We start from the raw sequence: 12419 nt of genomic DNA, 5'->3' as shown, positions 1-12419 counted from the left end.
GGTTTATCTAATTAACACATGGTAATTACAATTTTTTTTAATTATAATATGTTTATTAAAAGTGAAGACGACTTGAAGTATTTACTGATGAAGATCAAAGTCTACAGACTTCAGTATGGATTACACCTCAACACACACACAAAAAAAACAAAAATCCTCGCAAGTGGACCAATAAGCAATATCATGATAAATGGAGAAAGTATTGAAGTTTTCAAGGATTTCATCTTACTTGGATCTACAATCAACACCTATGTGAGCAGCAATCAAGAAATCAAAAGATGAATTGCATTCGGCAAATCTGCTTCAAAAGACCTCTTTAAAGTGTTAAAAAGCAAAGATGTCGCCTTCAGGACTAAGGTGCACCTGACCCAAGCCATGGTATTTTCAATCACCTCATATGTATGTGCAGCTTGAACAATGAATAAGGACAAATGAAGCAGAATTGATGCATTTGAATTACGGTGTTGACAAAAAATATTAAATATGCCATGGAGTGCCAGAAGAAAGAACAAATCTGTCTTGGAAGTAGTACAGCCAGAATGTTCCTTAGAAGGATGGTGAGACTTCTTCTCATATACTTTGGATATGTTATCAGAAGGGACCATTTCCTGGAGAAGGACATCATGCTTGGTAAAGTAGAGGGTAAGTGAAAAAGAGAAAGAACCTCAATTCGATGGATTGACACAGTGGCTGCAACAAGGGATTCAAACATAGCAATGATGGTGGGAATGACACAGGACCGGGCAATGTTTAGTTCTATTGTCCATAGGGCCACTATGACTAGGAACCAATTCCAGGCACCTAACAACAATTATAATTGTATTCGTACTGTCTTTCACAGTTCTTCCTAACTAGTACTCAAATGTACTCAGGATAAGTTTTATGCATTTATGTTGCTAGAACTTTGTCCAAGTCATTTTCCTATAAAGATTTAAATGAGTCTAGCTGCAATGCAAGGAGCCCTGGTGGCTCAATGGTTAAGTGTTCCTTGCTAACGGAAAGGTTGATTGTTCGAACCGACCCAGCAGGTCCTCGATCTGCTTCTGCGAAGATTACAGCCAAGAAAACCCTATGGGGCAGTTAATAGAAACATGGAGTTTCTATGAGTAGAAATCAACTCAACAGCACCTAACAATTGCAACCAGCTGCAATCCATCTATAAAGTGAAACCTTCTCTATGCCCACTGCAAGAAGTGACTTGTCTTCTAACAATAACAGAAAAAAAAAAATTGCATTCTGTATTAATTATTTGGTACTTAGCCCAAACTCTCTCAGTTGTGGATTGCATCATTTTAGAATGTGTATTTGCTAAAGAGATTGCAATCATTTTAGGGCAGGGAAATTTTATACATTTTTTTAATCCACAGGTAGTTAACCCAGTGCCTTGTTTAATAAAGGCTTACTGATTGATCATGGTGAACAATCAAATCTTTTGTAACTCACTTATAGAGCTCCTTCATAGGTGTTTCATTTAGAATTCTTTGGTTGAAACAGAAACTGACTCAATTGAAGAAAGAGCTGGAGGAAAGACAGGAAGACAGCACTCTGACTCAAAGACAAGCTCTTCCAGGAAGATTAATCTGATGATTCATTTTGATCATTTTCTGTTCTTGTGCCATCAACTCAAGATTTAAATTTTTATGAGGAAGAGTCTGATGGGCCTATTTTGAGCCATGTGGGCCTTCCCTTGATTTTTAGTCCAATTCAGATGACATTCCCTTAAGGAAGCTTAATAACGGGACTTTACAAAAAGGGCGGGGAGGTGGGGGAGAGGAGATGCTGGGAAGGTAAACATAGATGTGCTCCACACTGTATTTCATAAACAGTGACACTATAATTATCTACCTGAAGATGATATTTCTGAATTAAAGAAAAATACAAATGGATTGTACAGACAGGAAGTCATGCAGATATCCTTTGGAAACTAGACTGCTGTACCTGTGATCTAATTCTACCAGAAAATTAATCACATTGAATATTTTTATGAGTTAATGTGTTTATTTCTTAATAAGAATTAGAGTAGATTTTCTCCCTTTCTCTTGGAAGGCCTGCTAAATAACGATGGGCAAGTTATTTAATATTTCTGAATGTACCTTCAAAATGTTAATAATAGAGATAATAATACTAATCTATTTCAAAAAGTTGATGTGTAGATTAAGTAAACTATTGCATATTCAGCGTCTAATACAATGCTAGTAATTTTCAACTAATAGTAGCTACCACCATTACCATTATAACAGTTACATATTCATTTGATTAATACAGCCCAGATTTTATATTTATATCCAAACACCTTTATAATTGGCTCATTTGTATTTGACCCAAGATACATCTAAATTCATTAGTGATTCTACCTAAACACTAGTCTTCTCAATGAATTATTTTTCTTCACACCAAATCTTAATAAAAAATTTAAGTTTAACAAATGTTTCTTATATCTCATCAAAATATATTTTTTTCTTTTAGTGCAGAGAACTGTAGAACTATATTAATTTCAGACAGCTAATTTAAATGATATTATAGGGACTATGATAACCAGTTAGGAGTTGGAGAAGAGGCAAAATACAGATATGGCCAGATACAACTATAACTTTATAAAGACTTGTTAATGAAAAAAAAATTGAATTTTTTTTTTTAGGGCAAAACAGGAAGATCTAATAAGTTAAAATATTCAGGGAGTTATGTTTGTGAATATTTTAAGAAGTGAGGGGAATGGAAAAAGATGCTTATCTTTGAGATATTTGAAGAAATTTGTATTTGTAGGAATTTGAGGTTAGAGAGCTTTCATATTAATGATAGGAAGGTATGATACTTAAGCCTGATTTAAGTACATACAGAAAGAAAAATGTAAATATGCCAGTGTTTCATTTTCCTTCATTTAGCCTTGAATGGTCAGAAATTTGATTTATTTCCTTCTTTTTTCCCAAATAACCAAATTTGAAAATTTGCTCAGTTCTAGACATAAGTTGGGTTGGGATATTTATTGTTCTTTGTGGACTATGGAAAGAGGAAAAAAGAAAATGGAATAGAAATAATGTCTACATTTTCTGTTGTTGGTATATATAATCTAAATAGATTTTTGTGTGTGTTGTGTAATGAAGAGGCTGCCCTGGCCTATGTGGATATGATGTGAAAGGCAAATTTGGAGAAACTAATTGACGAAACTAATATATAATGGAGCTTGTTGTTGTAGGTGCCATTGAGTTGTTTTTGACTCATAGCAACCCCATGTGACAGACTGAACTGCCCCATAGGGTTTTCTAGGCTGTAGGCTTTATGGCAGCAGGTTGTCAGGTCTTTCTCCTGTGGAGCCGCTGGGTGGGTTTGAATCCCCAGTCTCTCAGCTAGCAGCCGAGTGCTTAACCATTGTCCCACCAGGGCTCTTTTTATTGGAATTCACAAATGCCTTATAAAAGTTTTTTTTTTTTTTTTGACAAGGATATTGCCTGACTCCTCTGTCATGGTGGGTATGAGATGGTCTATTAAATCTCTTAAAATATTCAAGCCTAAATGTTTTTTCTAAGTTAAATATCTTTTTCTAAGTTAAATAGAGATTCTGATTCAATAGTTCTCAAACTCAAATGTGCATAAAAATTATTTGGTGTGTCTATTTAAAATCCGGACTTCTGTGATCCACCTCCAGAGGTTGCTACTCTGTAAGAATACAGTTTCAAGAATTTGTATCCTTGAAAAGCAGCCCAGATGATTTTGATACAGGTGATCTGCTAGTCATATGTTGAGTAAAAATGTCGTAGGGGTTATGGCTTCTCTATGACATCGATATCACTTATTTCTTTTTCTAATTTGTCTTCTTATAGCTCCTCCAATCATCTCTCCATAATTTTCCCTAATGGGGAGAGCAGTGATAAAAAGATTAAAAATCTCTCATATATTTTTATGAATTGATTTTTGTATTCATAATTGAATGTGAATGTCTGATACTTAAGCTGTACCTCTACAAAACTTATTTCTATTGGCTACTAGTGGGTGTTCTACAAGAAAATAATACCATGATCAAATGGGTTTGTATGTAATAATACTTTGTCTTCTATTAGAGAGTTACACCCACACATGCATACACAAAGAAATTATTTAGCTTGTTTAACTAGGCTACCTAAGATTCTGACTCTGCAATCCTCTTAATAAGAGACAACGGTTATTATCTTGCAGCGCTACTATTCCTCAGTCTTGCTCTCTTCCTAATACTGGTATCTTTCCAAGACTTCAAACTACGGCTTTGGTCTAAAAGTTCTTTCTTTGGCATGGTTAAAGACTACATGGAGTAAGATTAGTTAGAGATGACAGAGTCAACAGCAGTTGAGAGGACAACGTCTTCCAAACTACATCCCATTACAGTAACTAAATGATTTCCTATGGCCAAAGATGTTCCTACGACAGGTACAGACAATGTAAGATGCTCCTCCCAAACCTCTTTTTTTTTTAAAGACTTGGAAATACAATTAGGTTATTTGTGAGTAAAAACAAAGAATTCAACACAGTGGATGAAATCAATGATATGTAAAGTAACATTAAAAATCAGTAGACTAGCCTATGGTCAAATATTTTTTATAAACATATTTAAAGAAAGGCTTATTTTTCATCATAAAGAAAAAAAAAGTTCATTGCTCTTGAGTCTATTCCAGCTCGTATCTACCCTATAGGACAGAGTAGAAAAGCCATATATGGTTTCAAAGGCTGTAATCTTTACAGCAGGAGATAGCCACAGCTTTCTCCCATGGAGCTGCTGGTGAGTACAAACCACCGACCTTTCGGTTAGCAGCCAAGCGCTTAATTGTTGCACCACCAGAGATCCTTATTTTTCATCACAGAGATCTGGACATCAATTATCAGAAAACGGTTGTCAATGTCCACAGCACTGGACAGGAGGAGGATGTCTTGATCAATGACCAGAAGTAAGATTGGCTTGCAAGGCTGCATCTTTATGGGGAAAGAATGCCACAGACTGAGAAGCTGAATAGAATCACCTGAATCCCTTGCGCTGATTCTTTGGATAAGTAAACTTTGGTCAAGTTCCCATGTAATTCCATCTTAGGGGAATCATCTTGATCGTGGCAACTGTACATTCTAGGCAGAAGAAAGCCATAATTCTTATTGTAAATGTAAAAGAAAACGTTAGCATTCTGTTTCACATTCCAGTGTGTCATCAATTTGATTTAGAGTAAGTTAGCATTCCTGAGTCTGATCAAATATGAGGAACTATGCAATTGATTTTATGGGTCAAAACGTTTCAAGACAAACCTTAGAATGTAATGAAGATACCATGTAGATACTACCCTGGGAGGTTTTCTGATCAACAATCACGAAATATATTCTGAGCAAAACCTTGTTATTTGTTTCTCTTCAAAATGCAACATATTAAACATAAAGATTTGCATGAGAAAAACATTGTTTCTAATGAATGTAATTTTTTTTTAAGTTTTGAGAAGAAAAAAAGTAATTTTAGTTCTAACCATTCTCTGTTGGCTACAAGTTTAACAGCCCACATACAAGGGATTATTCATTTGAGAACTGGTGTCTTCCTTTATTGTTTTTTCTCGGAACTCTGGGAAAAGAGAGGAATAAAAGGAAGCTACATCTGGCAAATATCTTACACTTTATTCTTAAATGTAGCAAATATAATTCCCAGTTTCCCTTATCTAGAATCACTAGGTTAAACTCAACTCATTCACACAGGCTCAGCTGAAGCCTGTTGGGACTTGGCATAACTAAGTGTTCAATTTAGTTCTTCCTGCACTTTGTTTTTACTCAGTGGAAAAGTATGCAGTTACTACAAACTATTGTAACGTGAGTTAAATTGAGCATAATTTTTGATACCTCCAATAGTTAGTTCTTTCGTAATGACTTCCTAAGTGACAGCTATCCCAATAGGCCAGGAACCTCTCCTTTTCCCCCTACTCTCCACCTATTCTCTAGAAGGATAATTTATGTTTTATTTCATGTCAAAACGCAAATTTGTTGTTTTCTTATGCCATATTTTAACCAAATGAATTTAAGTAATAAGTGAGAATTAATGTTTCAGTCAATGCTTGTTTACATATTTCTTAAAAAACAGATTAAAACAAAAATTTATTATCAGTTTAAATGTTTGTGACTTTTTTTACAATAATAAGATAAAACATCTTGGAAACTTTGTCAATTGATAATTTCCAAAATTGATATTTTTCTTAGAGTCTCATCTCTCATGGCTTCATTTTCATTGTATAAAATCACTACCCTTTTTTTTTTATTATTAACTTTTATTGAGCTTCAAGTGAACGTTTACAAATCAAGTCAGTCTGTCACATATAAGTTTACATACATCTTACTCCGTGCTCCCACGTGCTCTCCCCCTAATGAGTCAGCCCTTCCAGTCTCTCCTTTCATGACAATTTTGCCAGCTTCCCACTCTCCCTATCCTCCCATCCCCCTCCAGACAGGAGGTGCCAACACAATCTTAAGTGTCCACCTGATATAATTAGCTCACTCTTCATCAGCATCTCTCTCCCACCCACTGTCCAGTCCCTTTCATGTCTGATGAGTTGTCTTCGGGGATGGTTCCTGTCCTGTGCCAACAGAAGGTCTGGGGACCATGGCCACTGGAATTCCTCTAGTCTCAGTCAGACCATTAAGTATGGTCTTTTGATGAGAATTTGGGGTCTGCATCCCACTGATCTCCTGCTCCCTCAGGGGTTCTCTGTCGTGCTCCCTGTCAGGGCAGTCATCGATTGTGGCCGGGCACCAACTAGTTCTTCTGGTCTCAGGATGATGTAGGTCTCTGGTTCATGTGGACCGTTCTGTCTCTTGGGCTCTTAGTTGTTGTGTGACCTTGGTGTTCTTCATTCTCCTTTGCTCCAGGTGGGTTGAGACCAATTGATGCATCTTAGATGGCCGCTTGTTAGCATTTAAGACCCCAGATGCCACATTTCAAAGTGGGATGTAGAATGATTTCATAATAGAATTATTTTGCCAATTGACTTAGAAGTCCCCTTAAACCATGGTCCCCAAACCCCCGCCCTTGCTCTGCTGACCTTCGAAGCATTCATTTTATCCCAGAAACTTCTTTGCTTTTGGTCCAGTCCAATTGAGCTGAACTTCCATGTATTGAGTGTTGTCTTTCCCTTCACCTAAAGCAGTTCTTATCTACTAATTAATCAGTAAAAAACCCTCTCCCTCCCTCCCTCCCTCCCTCGTAACCACAAAAGTATGTGTTCTTCTCAGTTTATACTATTTCTCAAGATCTTATAATAGTGGTCTTATACAATATTTGTCCTTTTGCCTCTGACTAATTTCGCTCAGCATAATGCCTTCCAGGTTCCTCCATGTTATGAAATGTTTCACAGATTCGTCACTGTTCTTTATCGATGCGTAGTATTCCATTGTGTGAATATACCACAATTTATTTACCCATTCATCCGTTGATGGACACCTTGGTTGCTTCCAGCTTTTTGCTATTGTAAATAGAGCTGCAATAAACATGGATGTGCATATATCTGTTTGTGTGAAGGCTCTTGTATCTCTAGAGTATATTCCGAGGAGTGGGATTTCTGGGTTGTATGGTAGTTCTATTTCTAACTGTTTAAGAAAATGCCATATAGATTTCCAAAGTGGTTGTACCATTTTACATTCCCACCAGCAGTGTATAAGAGTTCCAATCTCTCCTCAGCCTCTCCAACATTTATCATTTTGTGTTTTTTGGATTAATGCCAGCCTTGTTGGAGTGAGATGGAATCTCATCATTGTTTTAATTTGCGTTTCTCTAATGGCTAATGATCGAGAGCATTTTCTCATGTATCTGTTAGCTGCGTGAATATCTTCTTTAGTGAAGTGTGTGTTCATATCCTTTGCCCACTTCTTGATTGGGTTGTTTGTCTTTTTGTGGTTGAGTTTTGACAGAATCATGTAGATTTTAGAGATCAGGCGCTGGTCGGAGATGTCATAGCTGAAAATTCTTTCCCAGTCTGTAGGTGGTCTTTTTACTCTTTTGGTGAAGTCTTTAGATGAGCATAGGTGTTTGATTTTTAGGAGCTCCCAGTTATCTGGTTTCTCTTCGTCATTTTTGGTTATGTTTTGTATTCTGTTTATGCCTTGTATTAGGGCTCCTAGGGTTGTCCCTATTTTTTCTTCCATGATCTTTATCGTTTTAGTCTTTATGTTTAGGTCTTTGATCCACTTGGAGTTAGTTTTTGTGCATGGTGTGAGGTATGGGTCCTGTTTCATTTTTTGCAAATGGATATCCAGTTATGCCAGCACCATTTGTTAAAAAGACTATCTTTTCCCGAATTAACTGACACTGGTCCTTTGTCAAATATCAGCTGCTCATATGTGGATGGATTTATATCTGGGTTCTCAATTCTGTTCCATTGGTCTATGTGCCTGTTGTTGTACCAGTACCAGGCTGTTTTGACTACTGTGGCTGTATAATAGCTTCTGAAATCAGGTAGAGTGAGGCCTCCCACTTTCTTCTTCTTTTTCAGTACTGCTTTGCTTATCCAAGGCTTCTTTCCCTTCCATATGAAATTGGTGATTTGTTTCTCTATCACCTTAAAAAATGACATTGGAATTTGGATCGGAAGTGCGTTATATGTATAGATGGCTTTTGGTAGAATAGACATTTTTACTATGTTAAGTCTTCCTATCCATGAGCAAGGTATGTTTTTCCACTTAAGTATGTCCTTTTGAATTTCTTGTAGTCGAGCTTTGTAGTTTTCTTTGTATAGGTCTTTTACATCCTTGGTAAGATTTATTCCTAAGTGTTTTATCTTCTTGGGGGCTACTGTGAATGATATTGATTTGGTTATTTCCTCTTCGGTGTTCTTTTTGTTGATGTAGAGGAATCCAAGTGATTTTTGTATGTTTATCTTATAACCTGAGTCTCTCAAACTCTTCTATTAGTTTCAGTAGTTTTCTGAAGGATTCCTTAGGGTTTTCTGTGTATAAGATCATGTCATCTGCAAATAGAGATAATTTTACTTCCTCCTTGCCAATCCGGATGCCTTTTATTTCTTTGTCTAGCCTAATTGCCCTGGCTAGGACTTCTAGCACGATGTTGAATAAGAGCGGTGATAAAGGCCATCCTTGTCTGGTTCCCGTTCTCAAGGGAAATGCTTTCAGGTTCTCTCCATTTAGAGTAATATTGGCTGTTGGCTTTGCATAGATGCCCTTTATTATGTTGAGGAATTTTCCTTCAATTCCTATTTTGGTGAGATATTTTATCATAAATGGGTGTTGGACTTTGTCAAATGCCTTTTCTGCATCAATTGATAAGATCATGTGGTTTTTGTCTTTTGTTTTATTTATGTGATGGATTACATTAATGGTTTTTCTGATATTAAGCCTGCCTTGCATACCTGGTATAAATCCCACTTGATCGTGGTGAATTATTTTTTTGATATGTTGTTGAATTCTATTGGCTAGAATTTTGTTGAGGATTTTTGCATCTATGTTCATGAGGGATATAGGTCTGTAATTTTCTTTTTTTGTAATGTTTTTTTTACCTGGTTTTGGTATCAGGGAGATGGTGGCTTCATAGAATGAGTTGGGTAGTAGTCCATCATTTCCTATGCTTTGAAATACCTTCAGTAGTAGTGGTGTTAACTCTTCTCTGAAAGTTTGGTAGAACTCTGCAGTGAAGCCATCCGGACCAGGGCTTTTTTTTTGTTGGGAGTTTTTTGATTACCGTTTCAATCTCTTTTTTTGTTATGGGTCTATTTAGTTGTTCTACTTCTGAATGTGTTAGTTTAGGTAGGTAGTGTTTTTCCAGGAATTCATCCATTTCTTCTAGGTTTGCAAATTTGTTAGAGTACAATTTTTCATAGTAATCTGATATGATTCTTTTAATTTCATTTGATTCTGTTGTGATGTGGTCCTTCTCGTTTCTTATTCGGGTTATTTGTTTCCTTTCCTGTATTTCTCTAGTCAATCTAGCCAATGGTTTATTAATTTTGTTAATTTTTTCAAAGAACCAGCTTTTGGCTTTCTTAATTCTTTCAATTGTTTTTCTGTTCTCTATTTTTTTTTTAAATTCATTTAGTTCAGCTCTAATTTTTATTATTTGTTTTCTTCTGGTGCCGGATGGATTCTTTTGTTGCTCACTTTCTATTTGTTCAAGTTGTAGGGACAATTCTCTGATTTTGGCTCTTTCTTCTTTTTGTATGTGTGCCTTAATCGATATAAATTGGCCTCTGAGCACTGCTTTTGCTGTGTCCCAGAGGTTTTGATAGGAAGTATTTTCATTCTCATTGCATTCTGTGAACTTCCTTATTCCCTCCTTGAAGTCTTCTATAACCCAGTCTTTTTTCCAGACGGTGTTGTTCAGTTTCCAAGTATTTGATTTCTTTTCCCTAGTTTTTCTGTTATTGATTTCTAGTTTTATTGCCTTGTGGTCTGAGAAGATGCTTTGTAATATTTCGATGTTTTGGACTCTGCAAAGGTTTGTTTTATGACCTAATATGTGGTCTATTCTAGAGAATGTTCCATGTGCGCTAGAAAAAAAGTATACTTTGCAGCAGTTGGGTGGAGAGTTCTGTATAAGTCAATGAGGTCAAGTTGGTTGATTGTTGTAAGTAGGTCTTCCGTGTCTCTATTGAGCTTCTTACTGGATGTCCTGTCCTTCTCCGAAAGTAGTGTGTTGAAGTCTCCTACTATAATTGTGGAGGTGTCTATCTCACTTTTCAATTCTGTTAAAATTTGATTTATGTATCTTGCAGCCCTGTCATTGGGTGCATAAATATTTAATATGGTTATGTCTTCCTGATCAATTGTCCTTTTTATCATTATGTAGTGTCCTTCTTTATCCTTTGTGGTGGATTTAAGTCTAAAGTCTATTTTGTCAGAAATTAATATTGCTACTCCTCTTCTTTTTTGCTTATTGTTTGCTTGATATATTTTTTTCCATCCTTTGAGTTTTAGTTTGTTTGTGTCTCTAAGTCTAAGGTGCATCTCTTGTAGGCAGCATATAGATGGATCGTGTTTCTTTATCCAGTCCGAGACTCTGTCTCTTTATTGGTGCATTTAGTCCATTTACATTCAGCGTAATTATAGATAAATAAGTGTTTAGTGTTGTCATTTTGATACCTTTTTATGTGTGTTGTTGACAATTTCATCTTTCCACATACTTTTTTGTGCTGAGACGTTTTTCTTAGTAAATTGTGAGATCCTCATTTTCGTAGTGTTTGACTTTATGTTTGTTGAGTCGTTACGTTTTTCTTGGCTTTTATCTTGAGTTATGGAGTTGTTATACCTCCTTGTGGTTACCTTATTATTTACCCCTATTTTTCTAAGTAAAAACCTAACTTGTATTGTTCTATATCGCCTTGTATCACTCTCCATATGGCAGTTCTATGCCACCTGTATTTAGTCCCTCTTTTTGATTATTGTGATCTTTTACATATTGGCTTCCGTGATTTCCTGTTATGAGTTTTTTTTTTTTAATTAATCTTAATTTGTTTTTGTGATTTCCCTATTTGAGTTGATATCAGGATGTTCTGTTTTGTGACCTTGTGTTATGCTGGTATCTGATATTATTGGTTTTCTGACCAAACAATGTCCTTTAGTATTTCTTGTAGCTTTGGTTTGGTTTTTGCAAATTCTCTAAACTTGGTTTATCTGTAAATATCTTAATTTCGCCTTCATATTTCAGAGAGAGTTTTGCTGGATATATGATCCTTGGTTGGCAGTTTTTCTCCTTCAGTGCTCTGTATATGTCGTCCCATTCCCTTCTTGCCTGCATGGTTTCTGCTGAGTAGTCTGAACTTATTCTTATTGATTCTCCCGTGAAGGAAACCTTTCTTTTCTTCCTGGCTGCTTTTAAAATTTTCTGTTTATCTTTGGTTTTGGCGAGTTTGATGATAATATGTCTTGGTGTTTTTCTTTTTGGATCAATCTTAAATGGGGTTCGATGAGCATCTTGGATAGATATCCTTTCGTCTTTCATGATGTCAGGGAAGTTTTGTGTCAGGAGTTCTTCAACTATTTTCTCTGTGTTTTCTGTCCTCCCTCCCTGTTCTGGGACTCCAATCACACACAAGTTATCCTTCTTGATAGAGTCCCACATGATTCTTAGGGTTTCTTCATTTTTTTTAATTCTTTTATCTGATTTTTTTTTCAGCTATGTTGGTGTTGATTCCCTGGTCCTCCAGAAGTCCCAGTCTACATTCTAACTGCTCGAGTCTGCTCCTCTGACTTCCTATTGCGTTGTCTAATTCTGTAATTTTATTGTTAATCTTTTGGATTTCTACATGCTGTCTCTCTATGGATTCTTGCAACTTATTAATTTTTCCACTATGTTCTTGAATAATCCTTTTGAGTTCTTCAACAGTTTTATCAGTGTGTTCCTTGGCTTTTTCTGCAGTTTGCCTTATTTCGTTTCTGATGTCTTGAAGCATTCTGTAAATTAGTTTTTTACATTCTGTATCTGATAA

The sequence above is a fragment of the Loxodonta africana genome, chromosome 8 (genome assembly GCF_030014295.1).
Source record: "Loxodonta africana isolate mLoxAfr1 chromosome 8, mLoxAfr1.hap2, whole genome shotgun sequence".
Taxonomy (NCBI): domain Eukaryota; kingdom Metazoa; phylum Chordata; class Mammalia; order Proboscidea; family Elephantidae; genus Loxodonta; species Loxodonta africana.
The sequence above is the reverse complement of the archived record's forward strand: the minus strand, read 5'-3'. Positions refer to the sequence as shown.